The sequence below is a fragment of the Podarcis erhardii genome (genome assembly GCF_964252035.2).
Source record: "Podarcis erhardii genome assembly, chromosome: 8".
Classification (NCBI taxonomy): domain Eukaryota; kingdom Metazoa; phylum Chordata; class Lepidosauria; order Squamata; family Lacertidae; genus Podarcis; species Podarcis erhardii.
The window spans coordinates 91528340-91545820 of NC_138499.1; the positions used below are offsets into that span (position 1 = coordinate 91528340).

Here is a 17481-nt window from a genome sequence, read left to right on the forward strand (position 1 = left end):
GGAGGAGAGCGAGAACTTGAGCGGGAGCTTGTGCAGGCAGAGGAGAGCCAAGAGCGAGAGCGAGACTTATGGCAGGAGGCAGGAGGAGGGTTTGAAAGAGAGAGTTTTTGCGAGGTCAGAGAGTGGGTCACAGAGACAGAGAGTGGGGTGGCAGTGCACAGGACTGCCACTGTGGTGTCTCAGGTTTTGCGTAGGCAGAGGGGGCTAGGTGGGACTTGGAGAGCGAGAGGTTTGCATGGACCTGGTGGAGAATGGGGTGGGGGTGGGGGTGGGGTGGAGTGGGAAAGAGTTTTTACTTGGGCAGAGATGGGTGAATCAGAGATGGAGACTTGGAGTCAGAGCATGCAAGAGAGTAACAGATTACTTTGAGGTAATTTTAGCCCCCCATTTCCCCCTGACCTGTCTCATATTTTGCCCTACCTGTCCATTATTTTGCCCGACCAAAGGTGGCAGCCCTAACTCAGAGGAGAACTATTGAAATTAATGAGCAGCATTAACTTAGGTCTGTTTTTTATTGGCTCTACTTTGAGTAGTTGTGTGCAACTCCCTCCCCCACTCCCCTCTACAGGATCAGGTGTGTCCCCAGAGCAGCAGACAGGAGAAAGAGATGGGGGTCCATGCCATCTAGCAAGCAAAAATGCCTGCACTAATTTAACAAACAGAAGAGGGCAACATTGAATTCTGCACTTATATAGTATTGATGCATTTTTGAATAGTATAACATTTAGGTCAAAGCACTTGTTCTTTCCAGAGCCCTGTAAATAATAATAATAATAATAATAATAATAATAATAATAATAATAATTTTATTATTTATACCCCGTCCATCTGTCAGGGTTTCCCAGCCACTCTGGGCGGCTCCATATGCAGACGGGACGAGGGTGGAGGCCTGATGCTGCTTCAGGTCTCGGTGCAATCAGGCCTGAAGTGAGAATGGGACCAGGCCCACTTCCAAAGCTGGGATCAGACTTAACCACTTCAGACTGAAATTCAAAGCTGATGTTATCCTCCATTGTCAGATAAATAAATCGATAAAGATTAACAAATATCCCTGCACACAGAAAAGTAGCATGCCAGAGAGGCTAGCCTGGCTTGCAATGTGTGGTGATTCCCTCCTCCCTGAGCAACATCCAATCATGTGAGCGTATATTAGCAATTACAGCCCCCCCCCATTTACTACCTCAATGAGAATCAGGCTTTTGCAATTATGCTTAGATAATATTCATTTAGCTTGAGGAGATGCATCTCCTGCAACTAACATAGAGAAAGCTGTGACACACTTCTCATGCTTTAGCCATTTGTATTGGCAAACATTTTTTTTGAGCCAGCCCAGTTGCTCTAAGAAGTGTTCTTCCCTAACAAACCCAATACAAATGAAGGGGCAGGTTATACAAGGAACAGAATTAGGTGGTTGTTTTCCCTGGAGGATACCACACCAGCCTGCAGTTGATGGGGTTGAATATTTGAATGATTCCAAGAGGGGGTGGGTAATAAACCCTTATGCACATGGAAATTAGCAGGCAAAGGAAGTACTAGCCAAAACTTAGCATTGACAAGATAGTTTTCTATATGCAGAGAATAATTTGGTGAAACATTCAGACGTGCAGCCTTCATCCCTTGCAAGGTGAAGTGGGAAAGTCCAGGAGAAGCCTGTGGTGGTACAAACTGATCCTAAGATACCAAAATCAAGGGTTTAAGGTAATTTGTAATAATATGTACGGTAATTTATAATGATGCATAGACCATAGTCAGGCTGGATGTCTCAGAGCCACCCGTGGCTGGTGAGGAGCATTATGGGTGGCAGGGGGAGAGTGGGGCACTCCAGCTAAGCAGGCCCAGCCCCACTGACACTAGGGATAGACGAAGGCTGGAGCGACCCCCTCTCCCCCTCCCCACTGGTCACCATGATGCACAAAGGATGTTCATTTGACTACCCCTAGTTTCAAACACCCATAAAAAGCTTGACAGGCTAATAAAATATCTCTAGTTCATTGCACTACATCTACTTGTTTTATCTTTATTTTCACTTGCCCCATCCAAAGGCCAAATCAATTCAATAAAATTAAATGTTTGACAACATTCTTCCTAGTTACAGTTCAGGCTCAAACAATTTGGGCTGGATCTAAATGAAGTTAAAAACCCTTAACTCCACTGAAACCACCATTAAGTCTCAGCACCATTTACTAACTTCCTCTAGATCCAGCCTATACTGTAATGCTTATTTCCTAAAGCTGAGCTAGAATTTCCCAGAACCATTTTTATTTATTTTTTTTTGCTGAAAGAAATTCTAATTTTTTCTTCTTCTTTAACTTTCTCCCCAAGGGGAGCATTTTGTCAAATATTCTCAGATATTTTTGTGTGTGTTTTTAAAAACACAACTAGATAAAATTCTGAAATGCCTGGTTCCAGGCAAGCTTTTCTGGAGACGGAATTCAAGATGGAGGACCCCGCAAGAGAGAAGTGCCTGCCCGCTCTCACTGCCTGCCTAACTTCAGAAGGCTGTGATAAATTGGATATTGGAGGTTGGCAAATAGTGCGTCTGAAGTGGCCACATGGCCTTAAAACAAAGGAGTTCCGTAGAAGACAGGGCTTTCTTGGTAGAAAAAAGTTTTAAAACCTACTACATGGTCAGAATTAAACACTGTGGAACTTTCAAATGCAAACTTTTATTTTTGGTATGAACCAATGTTAGCATGTTTTGCTATTTAATGTTAAAAGAAGAAGAAGCATTTTGATTTGTTCCAAGCCATGCACCCCATTTTAATGGGTGCTATACATTCCCTTCATTTGTGAAGTCTGTTCACCATGTTTGCCCTACAATATATTTTGGGTTTTGAGCCCTTTCTAACATTTCATTTTTCAGCCGGTATATTTTTCCAGTACTGGAGCTCTGCTTTTTTAAAGTCCTACCTAGAAAATTTTCAGTTACATCATTTGCACAAATATGTTGTTGTTAACATTGAAAAACCTCTTTGCTTGCAGTTGTATATTTTATTTGGCTAAAAAAGGTGTCCATGTCTAACACATCACATGGCCCTTTGGTGATACTATTTAAGCTAGGAATTCCAAAACTCACAAATACCGAATAGCCAAATGTTCCAAAGCTCTCCTCGTACCCTAAACATGCAATATATCTCCTCCTTCTCCAAACAGAAATAGATTTCTCTCTGATTGGTTTGATAAATTTGACCCAAGATTTCCATTTGGAGTTATTGGAGTTCCTACTGTTTTTCTGTGTGTTGGTGGGCCAACCCTAATCGCCCACATCTCCCAGGGAGACCATAAATTATGGCAATGAGATGGAGCTTTGTATTCCTTCTGCTCAGAAGAAGGCAAATCTGCAGCGGCATTATTTTGACAGCCCTGAATTTAATTCATTGTTTTATGACAGATGGGGAAAGTGTACATGCTCATAGTACTGATTTATGATCATTTGGGTCTGGAGGATTCTATAATTTGCAAGTAATGTGAAAACAGATGGATAGACAGACACTAAAGTGCAGGCTGACCTGTACATTCTCACTGTTCATTCCAAATGGCATCCATATGGCCCAAACCTCATTCAAGGAGATCTTCATTAGCAGACTTGGAGGTGGTTTCCCCCCCTCCCCACATAAAACCGGGTTCATATATTGTTGAGAGGACATTAATGATGTCTGATTTGTGGGAGTTTAATTAATGAAGCCCAGTGTGTCCTAAACTTGTCAGAGTGGAAGCACACAGTTTTAAAATGGTGTGCTGTATGCAAATTCATGTCTTTAATCCCCAGTGGCTGGTTATTAAAAAGCAGCTTTGGGAGGGAACAATTTTTGCTGGAAAAGCAGTAGGGAAGGGTTTATTTAACTCTTTCCCCTGCTTTTTCCCAGGAACTCTCCACCCTGCTCCCTTCCTCCTATGTGGTGGTAATGAAAAATATTTGTGGGATGAAAGCAACTGTGTGTGTTTTGGGATGGATGAGATTACAGCAGAAAAGTGGCGGGGGGGGGGGAGAAAGGCTGTGCACCACCCTCCCCACTCTAATTTCTCACTGAAAACCATCTCCCCCGGAAGTTGCTTTTTGTTGCAGGAAGTCTCTGCTTGCATTTAAACTTTAAATAAATGTGCTTGCATGCAACACACAGTTTGAATAGCCCACTGGGCTATTCACTGCCCACATCTCTGTGGGAATTACTGTTCTGAGTGTGTCTCCTCAGCATAGTGACTCATGCAGAGATTCACTCAATAGCCTCCTCTGAAGCTAGGCAATTCTGCCGTGTGACTTTGGATTGAGAAACAGAATGATCCCCAAACAGAGAAAAATGATCAAATTACCCCACCTCAGTGGAGGCAGATGAGAAAGAGGCAAAGCCAGAGCACTGAAACAAGCAGCGATGGAGAGCAGAGCTTCCATGCTGAGGAAGGGATCTAGTTCAGCAGCAGAGCTTCTTCCTTGCATGCACAAGGTCCCAGGCTCAGTCCCAGGTAGGGCTGTGAGAGCATCCCTGCCTGAAACTCTGGACAGCTACTGCCAGGCTGTGTAGAGTCTGCAGACGATACTGAGCGAGATGGACCAATGCTCTCGATTCGAGATCAGGCAGTTTCCTACTTCTATGTTTAATTGAATAAATTGTTAGATTCACAGACTTTTAAACTTTTAATTAACTAAAATGGTTTCCTTGGGTTAGCCTGGCAGCATGTGTATACGTGAGTTTGTTTATAAGACGATCTCTGAACTACCAAGTCATTAAAAATATATTGTGGTGGTGTCCAATAAAATCATTAAAGCATAATGAAATATAGAACAAATGACCAACAAAGAATCAAATTGTGTGCACGCACACACAGAGATTTACTAGTGCTTATAAAAAATTCACATGGCCAGCATCACCTTAAAATAGGCTTCTCTTCTTTTCTCTCCCACAGGGAAATAATGTGTTATTTTTAGAAAAAGGAAACTTTGGAACCGTTACCCAGTGTGCAAATGAATGCAAATTTAACCACCAGATTAATTCACTAAACTCATACAATTGATTAGCTGCATGGCAGAACCAATTCAGAGGCCAGCAGATGTGTGTTTTGGATCCCCTCGGGGCCTCAGATTTCAATGGCACCCTGTGCGATGCCAAAATTCATTGACCCTCCGCCTCTAGCACTCCAGGGCAACCAAACCAGTTGTGTTCCCCATAATCTGCCTCTGGCCACCTGCGCCTGCGGAAAGCATGGGTCGTTCTCACCAGCAGTAGTTAGCAGCCATGAATCCACCAGAATTTACACCAGTCCAGAAGAGGGATCCAATTCAGGCCCTTCTGCTGTATTAACTTGGAGATGTTACAGCAAAAAAAAAGGGGGGGGATACCCAGAGGCATCCATAGGCTCCCTTGTGCCCTTGGCAAGAGGCTGTGTCAGCCCCTGCCCCCCCCCCCATCCCTTGCACCCTTGGCAAGGAGATGTCGGCTGTCCGGAGCAATGGAGAAGTGCCCCAGGGAGTGTACAGGCAGGTGAGTGAGCAGGCAGCTTTCTAGCCAGAGTGGAGGGGCATGGTTTTTGCACCTCCCCTGGGCTTGCACCCAGGGTTGGCCAACCCTACCAACCCCGAGGTTCACCCCTGGAACACCCCACTTTCTGTTCCATCTGCCACAAGCTGTCAGGGCTACCGATACAGAAGTGGCTCCCAGTCTTCCTCCTTTGGATTGCTCTACCCCTTACTTCTGTGTAGAAATGTACTGGCTTCAGCTGTTCTTGAATAATTTCTTAAAACACACCCACCCACCCGCTTGTGACCTTATTCTTAACATCTTGCAACTCATGGTCACTTTGAATGAGACTGCTTTTTTTAGGGATTGTTGACATAGAGGGGTAGTATCTCTCCTAAAGATGTTCCAGGCCTAAATTTTAACCATTTCCAAAACAGTAATTTTCTAGCCTTTTTGCATATGGAGATGCAAGGAAAAACCTGCAGGCTGCCTTCTTTCCAGTTGTTTAGTAAGAAGGAACCTTCCTCTGCCACCCACTGTTTTGGCACTGAGTGCAAATATACTGAGATGATTGACAACCATATGGGCACCTGGCATGTATTAATTTTATTTTATTACAGTATTTGCTAAATGAAATCAAATATTTGGCTACTTGTGTTACTTTTTTCTGTTTTGCATTAACTTGCAACATTGTTGTCTCCACCACTACTTCCCCAGAGCTTCTATTTTCATCTAATGCCCTAAGATTATTATTTTTTCCTTTTGGAAATGACGCCAAGTCTAAAGGTTGTGATCTTCTAAATTAAAATGCCTTTCAACAGTTTGTTTAAGCTTGTTTGTTGTGATTGCTGACTTGTGCTGATTTATGAACGGGGTATCTGTAGTCCCGTTCCTCCCACCCCACTCCAACATACTGCATTTAAGATCTCTAGTCCTTTCAGAATTCTTCAAGTTTTAGTGCCCTTGTTTTTCTGGCTCTCTAGGGCACATGTGGGGAACTTCTGGCCCTCCTGATCTTGCTGAAGGACAACTCTCATCCTCCCTGCCCACTGGCCAGGCTTGCTGGGGCTGATGTGAGTTGCAGTTCAGCAACATCTGGAGGGTCATGGGGAAGGAGCAAAGTCTCAGGGCAGGCTCAAGGTGCAGTCTATTTTCTTTCTAGCTTGAAAGCATTTCCTGTTCACTCCTAATTCATCTAACTTCCCCACAAACAAATCAGGAAGAAAGCTCAACAAATAGGTCACCTGGACTCTGCCTACAACCCACTACAAACCATTCTCTGCCCCCACCAGGGGACCATTAAACTCTGCCCCCCCCCCCCGGTGAGTCTTTATCCCACTGATTTACCAGGCATCACTTGCTACCTCAAAAGAACCTTTCTCTCTCACCTCCAGATATGAGCCTGTTGCTACTAGGGAGAGGACCTTTTCTGTGATGGCACCCAAGTTCTTGACAGCTCTCCCAAGAGACACCCATCTGACACCTGCTTTGAAGTAACTGCAGCAACAGGCAAAGATTTTTTTGTTTCTCTCCAGCCTTTACAATATCCTAAGCTCTTTAAGGGGACAATTCTATGCTCCCTGGAAGGGTGGCTAAGGGGCCATAGTGGGCTGTGGATTTCCCACTCCAATGGCAGAGCAGGACATCCAAGGGAGCAGAGAGTTTCACTGCCACAGGGAGAAATAGCAGCATATCCTCTGTAGGGGAAATAGCATCTGGGTGAGGCTTCTTAATCAGGGAAAAGATACAGAGAGAAAGGGTTAACTTCACCTCCTCAGCACTGCATGTCACAGTCCACAACAACAAGAACAAGAGAAGTGATAAAGGATCTTTCAAGAAGAATATCAGAAGCATCTCAGTTGCAGTAGATCAGCCCCTTGGGTCTGTGACATATTCCAGAATACACATCCCTTCTGGTAAGGGTGAGGTCACACAACAGACCTCTGACCAAGTCTCACTCCCACTTACTTCAGTGGGTGTTTTGCCGGCTGAAAGATGGTTGAGTCAAATGTTCCATCATTAACAGTCAGAGTGCAAATAAATTATTTTTTCCTTGACAAGTGGACTTGGAGTTTATAAAATGGGTTCACTGAATCAGAAAGATAGTTAGGGAGAACTGGAAGTAAACCAGGAGGCTAAGTCAGCTGTCATCAATCTGGCTGTTGTTAAGAGACATGAAGTACTCATCAGAAGATCTTTGGAAAATTGCACCTGAAATATGATGACTGCTTTGCTTTGCTGAGATACATTGTGGTATTTTTTATGGGAGATTAAGGGTAGAAAAAAAATCTTTTCTTTTTTTTTGCAAGTTACAATTTCAGCAGGAAAAAAAAACCTGTCATCACCTCTGATGTATCACTCTACTAGAATGATTTGCAAGTGTGTATCTCTTGTTCGTTTTCTTTTGTCTCGTTTGCTTCACCTGCTAGTGAATTTCCCATCAGGTAGGGCCTGGACCATTAGTCAGGAGGGAAGAACCGTTAGTCTGGGGCAGGGCTTAGGGCAGAAGAAAAATTTCACTCCACCAACACTATGCCAATATACCAACAAAATTCAGCGCAAGCCAGTGAGGTTGCTCTGATTTATTTATTTATTTATTCATTGGGGACGCAGGTGGTGCTGTGGGTTAAACCACAGAGCCTAGTACTTGCTGATCAGAAGGTTGGCAGTTCGAATCCCCGCGACGGGGTGAGCTTCCATTGTCTGGTCCCTGCTCCTGCCAACCTAGCTGTTTGAAAGCACGTCAAAGTGCAGGTAGATCAATAGGTACCACTCCGGCGGGAAGGTAAACAGCGTTTCTGTGCGCTGCTCTGGTTCGCCAGAAGCGGCTTAGTCCTGCTGGCCACATGACCCGGAAGCTGTCTGCAGACAAACGCCGGCTCCCTCGGCCAATAAAGCGAGATGAGCACCGCAACCCCAGAGTCGGTCACGGCTGGACCTAATGGTCAGGGGTCCCTTTACCTTTACTATTTATTGCTGTTATTTATACCCAGCCTTTCAGCACACAAATCCTTCCGACATAGCTTACAAATAACACTGGAAGTTATTAATAAAATCGCACTTAATAATATAAAAATAAGGAACTCTCCAGGACCCTCCCCAAAGGCAGCTAGTGGTAGATGTCTCTGTGGCGTGAAACAGGCCAGGCATGTGCCTGTTGTTCCTCCCGCCTGTCTTCCTCTCTCTATTGGAATCCTTTCCACAAGGGCAGCAGGTGGCAGGAGGCCCAGCGAAAACAGAGCCTGGGAAATTCTTCACCTCCACCTCTCTGCCCCTGTCCAGCTGGAACAGGAGCGGGTGCCTGGGCTTATCCCTTCTTGCTTCCTTCTCTTTCCAAAATGTACATTCTGCTTTCCAATCTGTGGATGGTCCAAGGCAGCTTACAGAGAAAATGCTAAAAACCATCAAAAATGTATTAAAGCCACTTAAAAAAAACCCACCACAAAACTTTTTGCAGGCAGGGTTACAGAATAAAACAAATCCAAAACCAGTTAGCCAAACAAATTAAAACACTTGCTGGAATATATACACTTTTTAGCAGTCAAGAAACAAAAGTCAACAGGGCGAATGGCAGATGGATTGACCCAAGCAGGGAATTCCGTCTCGACCTTTATGGGGCCACAGAGAGCAGGCGCATGGTGCTCAGGGACAGAGCGGGACATGGCTCCTGCCACTTTGATAGTTGTCGCTTAGGTGATGAGCCCCCTCTGCAGGAGAAGCGTTAAAGGAGAAGCACCCCCGCTCCCTTTTGCAGCTGGCACCACCCTACTCTCACATACAGTGACTGCAAGGCTTGTAGTATTTTTAAGGCTGCTGTGATTATTGTGAGCCACTTTGGGAGCTCATCATTTGTTGTTGGAAAAGTGGAATGCATCTTGTGGGAAGGGATTTAAATACTAGGAGAGGCTATACAGTGGTACCTCGGGTTAAATACTTAATTTGTTCCACAGGTCTGTTCTTAACCTGAAACTGTTCTTAACCTGAAGCACCACTTTAGCTAATGGGGCCTCCCGCTGCCGCCACACGCTGCTGAGCGATTTCTGTTCTCATCCTGAAGCAAAGTTCTTAACCCGAGGTACCACTGTATATGGTAGATATTATCCTTCCATGCCCACATGAGTGAGATCAGCAGAATACCATCATTTGCAGCTTAAAGCTGGAAGCGAAGACAAGGTTTATTTAACCTTCTACAATAATAGTCCACGATGCTTGATTTTCCTGGTATTATCGCTTTTCTCTCCCTTAAAAGCAATCATCACACAAACATTGTTTTATGAAGAAATAAAAAGTATTTACTTACATAATCTACATCTTGATACAGCAATTTACTGTAGCAAAAAGAAGGCAGGTTTAAAACTACTAAGTTACAAAAGCACAAAATTTAAGTTAAAAAATGGTGTCAGGCAGGCAGGCAGGCAAGCAGGCAGGTGTGGTCAGCTTGGCTGAAGAAAGAGAAGGCTGCCCAGGCAGGAAGGAAGTTTGTAGCTCTACAGCTTCCTGCTAAAGACAGACAAAGGAAGTGATCTCACACAAGTTCTCTCTAGCAAGTTTACAGGAAAACTCTGTGAGCCTCAGCCCCTTCATGCCCCCATCTGGGAAAACATGAATTGTTGGTTTGACTGCAGTAATGTTCCACAAATCAAATCAGATCAAACCACATGTTCCCACCAAGAGTGCCTCAGATTGAGGCATAACTTGCAAAAGATATTAGAGCAGGGGTCTAGAGCAGGCCGTGGGCTGGTCCACCGTCCCTCAGACCATGTGGTGGGCCGGAATATATTTCGGGGGCGGGGGGTGGGTGGGAATGAACGAATTCCTATGCCCCACAAATAAGCCAGAGATGCATTTTAAATAAAAGGACACATTCTACTCATGTAAAAACACACTGATTCCTGAACCATCCGTGGGCTGGATTTAGAAGGCAATTGGCCCGTATCCGGCCCCCGGGCCTTAGGTTGCCTACCCCTGTATTAGAGGGCAGTAGCTTCATAAGGAAGGAGCTGGTCCTTTGGGTATTTAGGGCTTTAAAGGCAGGAACCATTAATCGCTACCTTGTACGGGGCCCAGAAGTGGAATATGTAATCATAGAAGGAGACTCCACCACACTCCTTGGCAGCAAATTCCACTGTCGAACAGCTCTTACTGTCAGGAAGTTCTTCCTAATGTTTAGGTGGAATCTTTTTCTTGTCCGTGTCCGCTTCTCTGGAGCAGCAGAAAACAACCTTTCTCTCTCCTCTATGTGACATCCTTTTATATATTTGAACATGGCTATCATATCACCCCTTAACCTCCTCTTCTCCAGGCTAAACATGCCCAGCTCCCTTAGCCGTTCCTCATAAGGCATCGTTTCCAGGCCTTTGACCATTTTGGTTGCCCTCCTCTGGACACGTTCCAGTTTGTCCGTGTCCTTCTTGAACTGTTGTGCCCAGAACTGGACACAGTACTCCAGGGGAGGTCTGACCAGAGCAGAATACAGTGGCACTATTATTTCCCTTGATCTAGATGCTATACTCCTATTGATGCAGCCCAGAATTGCATTGGCTTTTTTAGCTGCCGCGTCACACTGTTGGCTCATGTCAAGTTTGTGGTCAACCAAGACTCCTAGATCCTTTTCACATGTACTGCTCTCAAGCCAGCTGTCACCCATCTTGTATTTGTGCCTCTCATTTTTTTTGCCCAAGTGCAATACTTTACATTTCTCCCTGTTAAAATTCATCTTGTTTGTTTTGGCCCAGTTCTCTAATCTGTCAAGGTCGTTTTGAAGTGTGATCCTGTCCTCTGGGGTGTTAGCCACCCCTCCCAGTTGGGTGTCATCTGCAAATTTGCCCTTGAGTCCATCATCCAAGTCGTTGATAAAGATGTTGAATAAGACCGGGCCCAAGACAGAACCCTGTGGCACCCCACTAGTCACTCTTCTCCAGGATGAAGAGGAACCATTGATGAGCACCCTTTGGGTTCGGAACAGTAAATAAGTCATATGTTCATATGCAACAGGAACAGTAAATAAGTCATATGTTCCAGAGACATAATGTTATCAAAACTTTAGCAGTAGCATTTTGCACCAACAAAAGTTTCCAAACACTTTTAAAAAGCAGCCCTGCACTGAGAATGATATGCTAGTCCAAACAAGACGTAACTAAGGGTTGCTAGTCCTACTCAAGAGTACAGCAGTTTAAATTAATGAAAATGACCAACATTAAGTCCATTAATTTTAAAGTTTCTACTCTGAGTAAAATTTAGTTGGAGACAACAATTTGTCATCGTCACAAGATCTTCCCTCTCTAAAAACGCTCTGCAAGTCTTTAAAGCAGCACCAGTCCCTGCAAAGCGACAGCCCACGACCCTTGCAGGTCTCACGTGCTGCTTCTTGCAAGCCAGCTGCAAAAACACACATTTCTGACCTCTGCCCAAGTATGTGGTCATGTTCCACTCATAGTTACCAGCCATCAGAAACCATTGAAGAAGCTATGTCTTTTCACTATTTCTACCCATTGAGGAAATATATTACAAATGTCTACGTCGAAGGCCACATTTTAACTTATGTACATGAAAAATGTATGATGGTGGTTGGCTTTTATGTGGTGAAAACAGAAAGAGATACACTTTATGACTTTTTGTTTTATTCATAAGGTAGTTTATTATTATTATTTGTTAAATAAAGGGCATGTGAAAAAACAGAGCTTGGTTTCTTTCTTCTGGGTAGGACACAAGGTTTCTATAAACTTCCAGGCTCAGCTCTTCATTGAAAGGGCTTAAGTTTTCCCTTTTCTCTCTCCCTCCTTCACTCTCTCTTAATTCATGGGGTCATTAGGGTATTCCCATATAGCTCTAATTGAAGGAACTCATGTTTATTGAGTCATGAGGATTTGTAGTTGCATGCTTCTCCCAGGTAGCCTTTCGATTCTATATGCCCAAGATATGAATTGAGTTAATTCTATTTTACTGTCTGAAATATAGTATTTTGATTAAGAGAAAAGACAGAGCAGATCTTTAAAAAAGCCTTAAATTATGAAGACACTTTTCTGTATGCTGAATTTTTTTATTACTCTTTACAGATGATATTTATAACCCAGCCAGCCATATGTGGTTATAAAGATTTATTATGAGACTGTGGAATAAGTCCTGTTAATGTGTACAGTAAACGTCCGAGGTTTGACTTTGTAAGCCTTGGAGAGTTTTAATAATATGAAGCTATTTTGATAGAATGCCAAGCAGGGTAGAGTTGGAACAGTGCCTTGTATTGACAAGGGGGGTAGGCTGTGTGCAGAAGTCTGCAGATACGGTGTGTGTGGTTTAGTTGAAAGTGCTGGAAGCGAAACCTGCCCCCCCCCCTCTCCTTGACTGAAGTGATCCTAAATAGCTAGAAAATGGACAGGCTGAAAAGTAAAGTGCAAATATTTTTACAGTTCTGAATGTCTGCAATAGACGTCCTATTCCTCAGGCCAACATGCATGTGCTCTGAGATGGAATAGGGGCTGAAGATTTGTTCGCACGCTGGAAGCTCCAAGACACACTGTGTTGCTCCCATTGACGTGTCAGAAAGGCGACACAACATGGTGTTGCTCCTCAAAATGAAAAACACCTTTTCTGAAAGTGTTCCAGTTCAGTTTCTTAAGTAGCATTCTTAGGCTTGGCGAGTGGGGGGACAAACGGACTTATTTTTACATGTTAGCATTAATCCTCAACTCACTAAGAGCCCAATTTCTAAATCAAATCATTTGCTTTAAAATAAATTTACATATTTTAGGTATTAATATACAGTGGTACCTCAGGTTACATACACTTCAGGTTACACACTCCGCTAACCCAGAAATAGTGCTTCAGGCTAAGAACTTTGCTTCAGGATAAGAACAGAAATTGGGCTCCAGCGGTGCGGCGGCAGCAGGAGGTCCCATTAGCCAAAGTGGTGCTTCATGTTAAGAACAGTTTCAGGTTAAGAACAGACCTCCGGAACAAATTAAGGACTTAACCCGAGGTACCACTGTATTATTGAAACTGTTTCAGTTACAAAGAAATGAAGTGATGCAAAGAAAAAGAGAAGAAAATAAATTTACATATTGATAAACTTTGATGAAGTGTTTTGAGGATCAGGCAACCTCAGCCCTCTGGCTGTTCAGGTCCCCTTGGGTCTCTTCAGATGCAATGATGAGCAAACACTCCCATTACTCTGCATCAGCTGCACTCCCACTGTGGTTGAGGGAAGTGGTGTGTACGTGACATTTGCCACAATCCATGTCTATCCCGTACCTATCCTGTCATTTCCTAAGAAATATTGCATTTTGATGCATTTTTTGCTTGAACTAGCTTTGGTCCAATTGAGAAAATGAATGAGCTAGCTGCATTTTAAGCCAGCATCTTTTGATGAAAGGGATCAAGGGCTTATTTAAAAGCCCTTGAGCCAAGAGCTTCAAATGACACTCTACAGGCCATTTAAGCCAAACCCTTGCTTCTTCCTGGTTACAAATGACATGCAGGACATCTTTCGCAGTCAGGGGTTTGGTGGAGGCAGAGTATCAGCCCCAATTTGAGTTAGGCCCAAATAAACGTTTAGTGGACCCACTTGCATTGAGACTGGTCTCTTCAAGTAACAGATAACACTTTGAGCTTCTCCCTCTCTCCATTATTCACCCAACACATTTTTGTCACATGACTGTCGTAGGGGTGGGACATTTGCATGGGATTTTTCACCAGCTGTGCTCTGAGTGGAAGTAAATTCAGGGGTGAGATTACAGTGGGGAAATTGGCTGGTGGGGAACGGTTAAGTACCCCTCCTCTTGCCTGCTGTTTTTGACTTGCAGTTGTCTTCTCTTCCCTGCATTCATCTTATCTCAGCAAACATGGATTGCACACCCTCCAACATTCCTCAGATGGAAATAAGGACATTCCTTACTCCTCCTCAACTGATCCTCCTTGACCCCCCCCATTTTTGTGCCCCCCCCGGCAGAGCATTTCCTATTAGAAGAAAGGCAAATGCAGCCCCCACCACACCAATGGGAAACACATATCCTCCACTGTCCTGAGACAATCCCCTTAATCACAATTTTATATTATTTTATTCTTTGGCAGATTTACAAAATGAAATGAACACACCAATAAAGGGGCAAGATTAGACGTGGATGCACAAAGCATTTTTTTAAAAATCCAGACTCCTTGCACTGCTCTGCTCGCCCACTTCCTTCCCTCCAAGGATGGCCCTGCTCTTTGCCAGCCCCTCGCACGGGGCGCGTCAGACAGGGCTGGCTCTCAGCTGTGCAACCTCTCCTCCTGCTTGCTTGCTTGCTTGCTTGCTCTCCAGCAACTGCTGGAGGATTTTTTCATTTGTTTTTTTAAACGGTGTAGGATCCATTGACTGCAACCTACTCCCCAATATATAGAGAGAGCCATGCTGTCCCAAGCGGGTCTGGTCTAGAGACAGTTTTACAGCTATACAATAGTGGCCAATGGGGGAGCACAGAGACATGGAGCTTCCCTCCCAACTGCAGAGTCCCTACAGCAAGGGGAGTCAGCGGTGTGCTCCGGATGTTTAGGCCTACAAACTCCCATCAGCATGCATGGCCAATGCTTGGGGAGGATGGGAGCTGTAGCCCATAACAACCTGGAGGACACAGCATTGACCAACCCTGCACTCCAGTGTATCTGGATGCAGCTGGGGTGAGGCAGTGGTCTAATTCAAAGGGCTGGAGGTAGTGGGTTAGCAGCTAAATACAGTGGTGCCTCGCAAGACGAAATTAATTCGTTCCGCAAGTTTTTTCGTCTTGCGAGTTTTTCGTCTTGCGAAGCACGGTTTCCCATAGGAATGCATTGAAAATCAATTAATGCGTTCCTAGGGAGACCGCCTTCAGACCAGGTCCGGGGACAGTCTTTCCCCGGACCTCTTCTGAAGGCTGGCGGGGGGAGAAGGACTTTTCTCCCCACCGCCAGCCTTCAGAACAGCCTTCTGAAGGCTGGCGGTGGGAAGAAAAGCCCTTCTCCCGCCGCCAGCCTTCAGAAGAGTTCCTGCAGGGCTGCCCAGGCTGCGAATAGCAGCCTGCTGCCGGGTGCGAGGGACGCTCTGAAGCAGAGCGCCCCTCGCGTGGGGCAGACATCTGCAGCTTGGGGAGCCCTGCCGGACTTCCCCACAGGGCTCTCCAAGCTGCGGATAGCAGCCTGCTGCCCCGCACGAGGGGCGCTCTTAAGCAGAGCGCCCCTCGCGCGCGGCAGACATTCACAGCTTGGGGAGCCCTGCGGGGAACTCTTCTGAAGGCTGGAGGCGGGAGAAGGGCTTTTCTTCCCACCGCCAGCCTTCAGAACAGCCTTCTGAATGTTGGCGGTGGGGAGGAAAAACCCTCCTCCCACCGCAAGCCCCGGGAAGAGAGGAGAAGCTGCGCGCCTTCTCCTCTGTTCCCGGACCTCCCACCGCAAGCCTTCAGGACAGGTCCGGGAACAGAGGGGAAGGCGCGCAGCTTCTCCTCTCTTCCCGGGGCTTGCGGTGGGAGGAGGGTTCCCCGCTGTCCCCGGAGATTTCCCTATGGGCTTTCGTTTTGCGAAGCAAGCCCATAGGGAAATTCGTCTTGCGAAGCCGCTAAAAAATCGGAAAACCCTTTTGTCTTGCGGGTTTTTCGTTTAGCGAGGCATTCGTCTTGCGGGGCACCACTAATGCTAAGATGTGGACAAGCCCCTGGAAATAATAATAATAGATCTATGGAAATCTGTAAAGGCTGTGTATATTCAGACTAGTCTGGCCCTTTTGGAAAGGAGTCTCAGGTACCTTGGAAGTAAAAATGTCAAAGCAGTAGATCCCTTTTCAGTCTATACATCTTGCAGCCTACTGTACTGTATTCCCCAGCTTACAATTTAATAGCTGTTTATGAGTTCCCGTCCAGGAAGAGAGGCATACCTGGAATCGTCTAAATCTGGAACTCCATTTGCTAAATTGGTTTTTATAACAGCATTTAAGTTGTAGCACAATTAAAATCCTTCAGTTCAGCTGGCTACTTGCCTTTAACTTTAAAACAAATGTGAGTGTAATAAATGTGAGGTAGGCAGGTAGATTTCTTAATCATGTGGGAGGACCCTGAGTGTCATTTCCCCCTTGAAATATACTCGGAGTCACGTAGTGATTTCATGCTCTTTATTGCAGCTTGCAAAACAGTGAATGAATTTCCCACCAAACCTCAGGCTTTATATACATTATTTACACAATGAGTCCCGTCTGATTGGCTGATTCTGCTTCCCTCCTGGAGCCTGATTGGGCTGCTCCTGCAGGCCAATCAGTTCTTGCATTCTAGGATCCTACTTGCCTATTGTTCTAGGATCCAAGCTTAGCACATAACACCCCTGCTCCCCAATTCTTGATAATTTGGAGAATAGACTAGTTTGGCTGGAACTTACACCAGTCTAGGAAGCAGAGATAAAAATACTGACAAAAGAATACCATAGATTTGAAAGAAGAAAACCCCATAGATTTCAGTCTCAGTAAGAAAAATCTCTGTTTTCTATTTGCAGCCAACCACAACTTCTATGAAATGGATTAAGAGTGCTGTCATTGGCATCTTTTAGAAGTGAAATAAAAACACTTTTGTATAAGGCCTTGTTTTCACTGAGGTGGTAAATCTGTACTGGAGTTGCTTTACTTTAGATTAGGAATGTGCAGTGGATGTGGGTGAATCCTGAATTGAAGGGGTCCGTGGCAACTGATGTTGGGCTTCTCTGAGTTGAAGCAAAATCTGTATAATGTGTCCCAAACCAAAGCTTAGACATCCCCTATGGTGCTTAGTGGTGCTCTGGTGATTCAGATGACAAAAACCCTACAAGATGCTGTAGACAAAGTAAAGGAAAACTAATATCTATAGTAAAACTAACAGTATACAAAGCCTTTAATAAATTGGGACCAGTTTACCTATGAGATCACCTTACCCCACATGTCACTAATTGACCATTTCGATCAGTGGAATTGGCACTACTACAAGTGGTACACAATGCCCAATCCTCATTTGTAAGAACGCCGTCATTTAGTGTGACTATACTTTAGAACTCCCTGCCTAGTGAG

At 44.8% G+C, this 17481-nt stretch overlaps 1 long non-coding RNA gene across 1 annotated transcript in view; it reads right to left on the reverse strand.

Annotated features, from left to right (window-relative positions):
* Positions 1–9857, reverse strand: part of LOC309347978 — a 38996-nt gene extending 29139 nt beyond the window's left edge. The window contains exon 1 of the long non-coding RNA XR_014159101.1: positions 9754–9857. This is a non-coding gene — a long non-coding RNA (uncharacterized lncRNA). The remainder of the gene's footprint in view (positions 1–9753) is intronic.
* Between the last annotated feature and the right edge of the window lie 7624 nt (positions 9858–17481).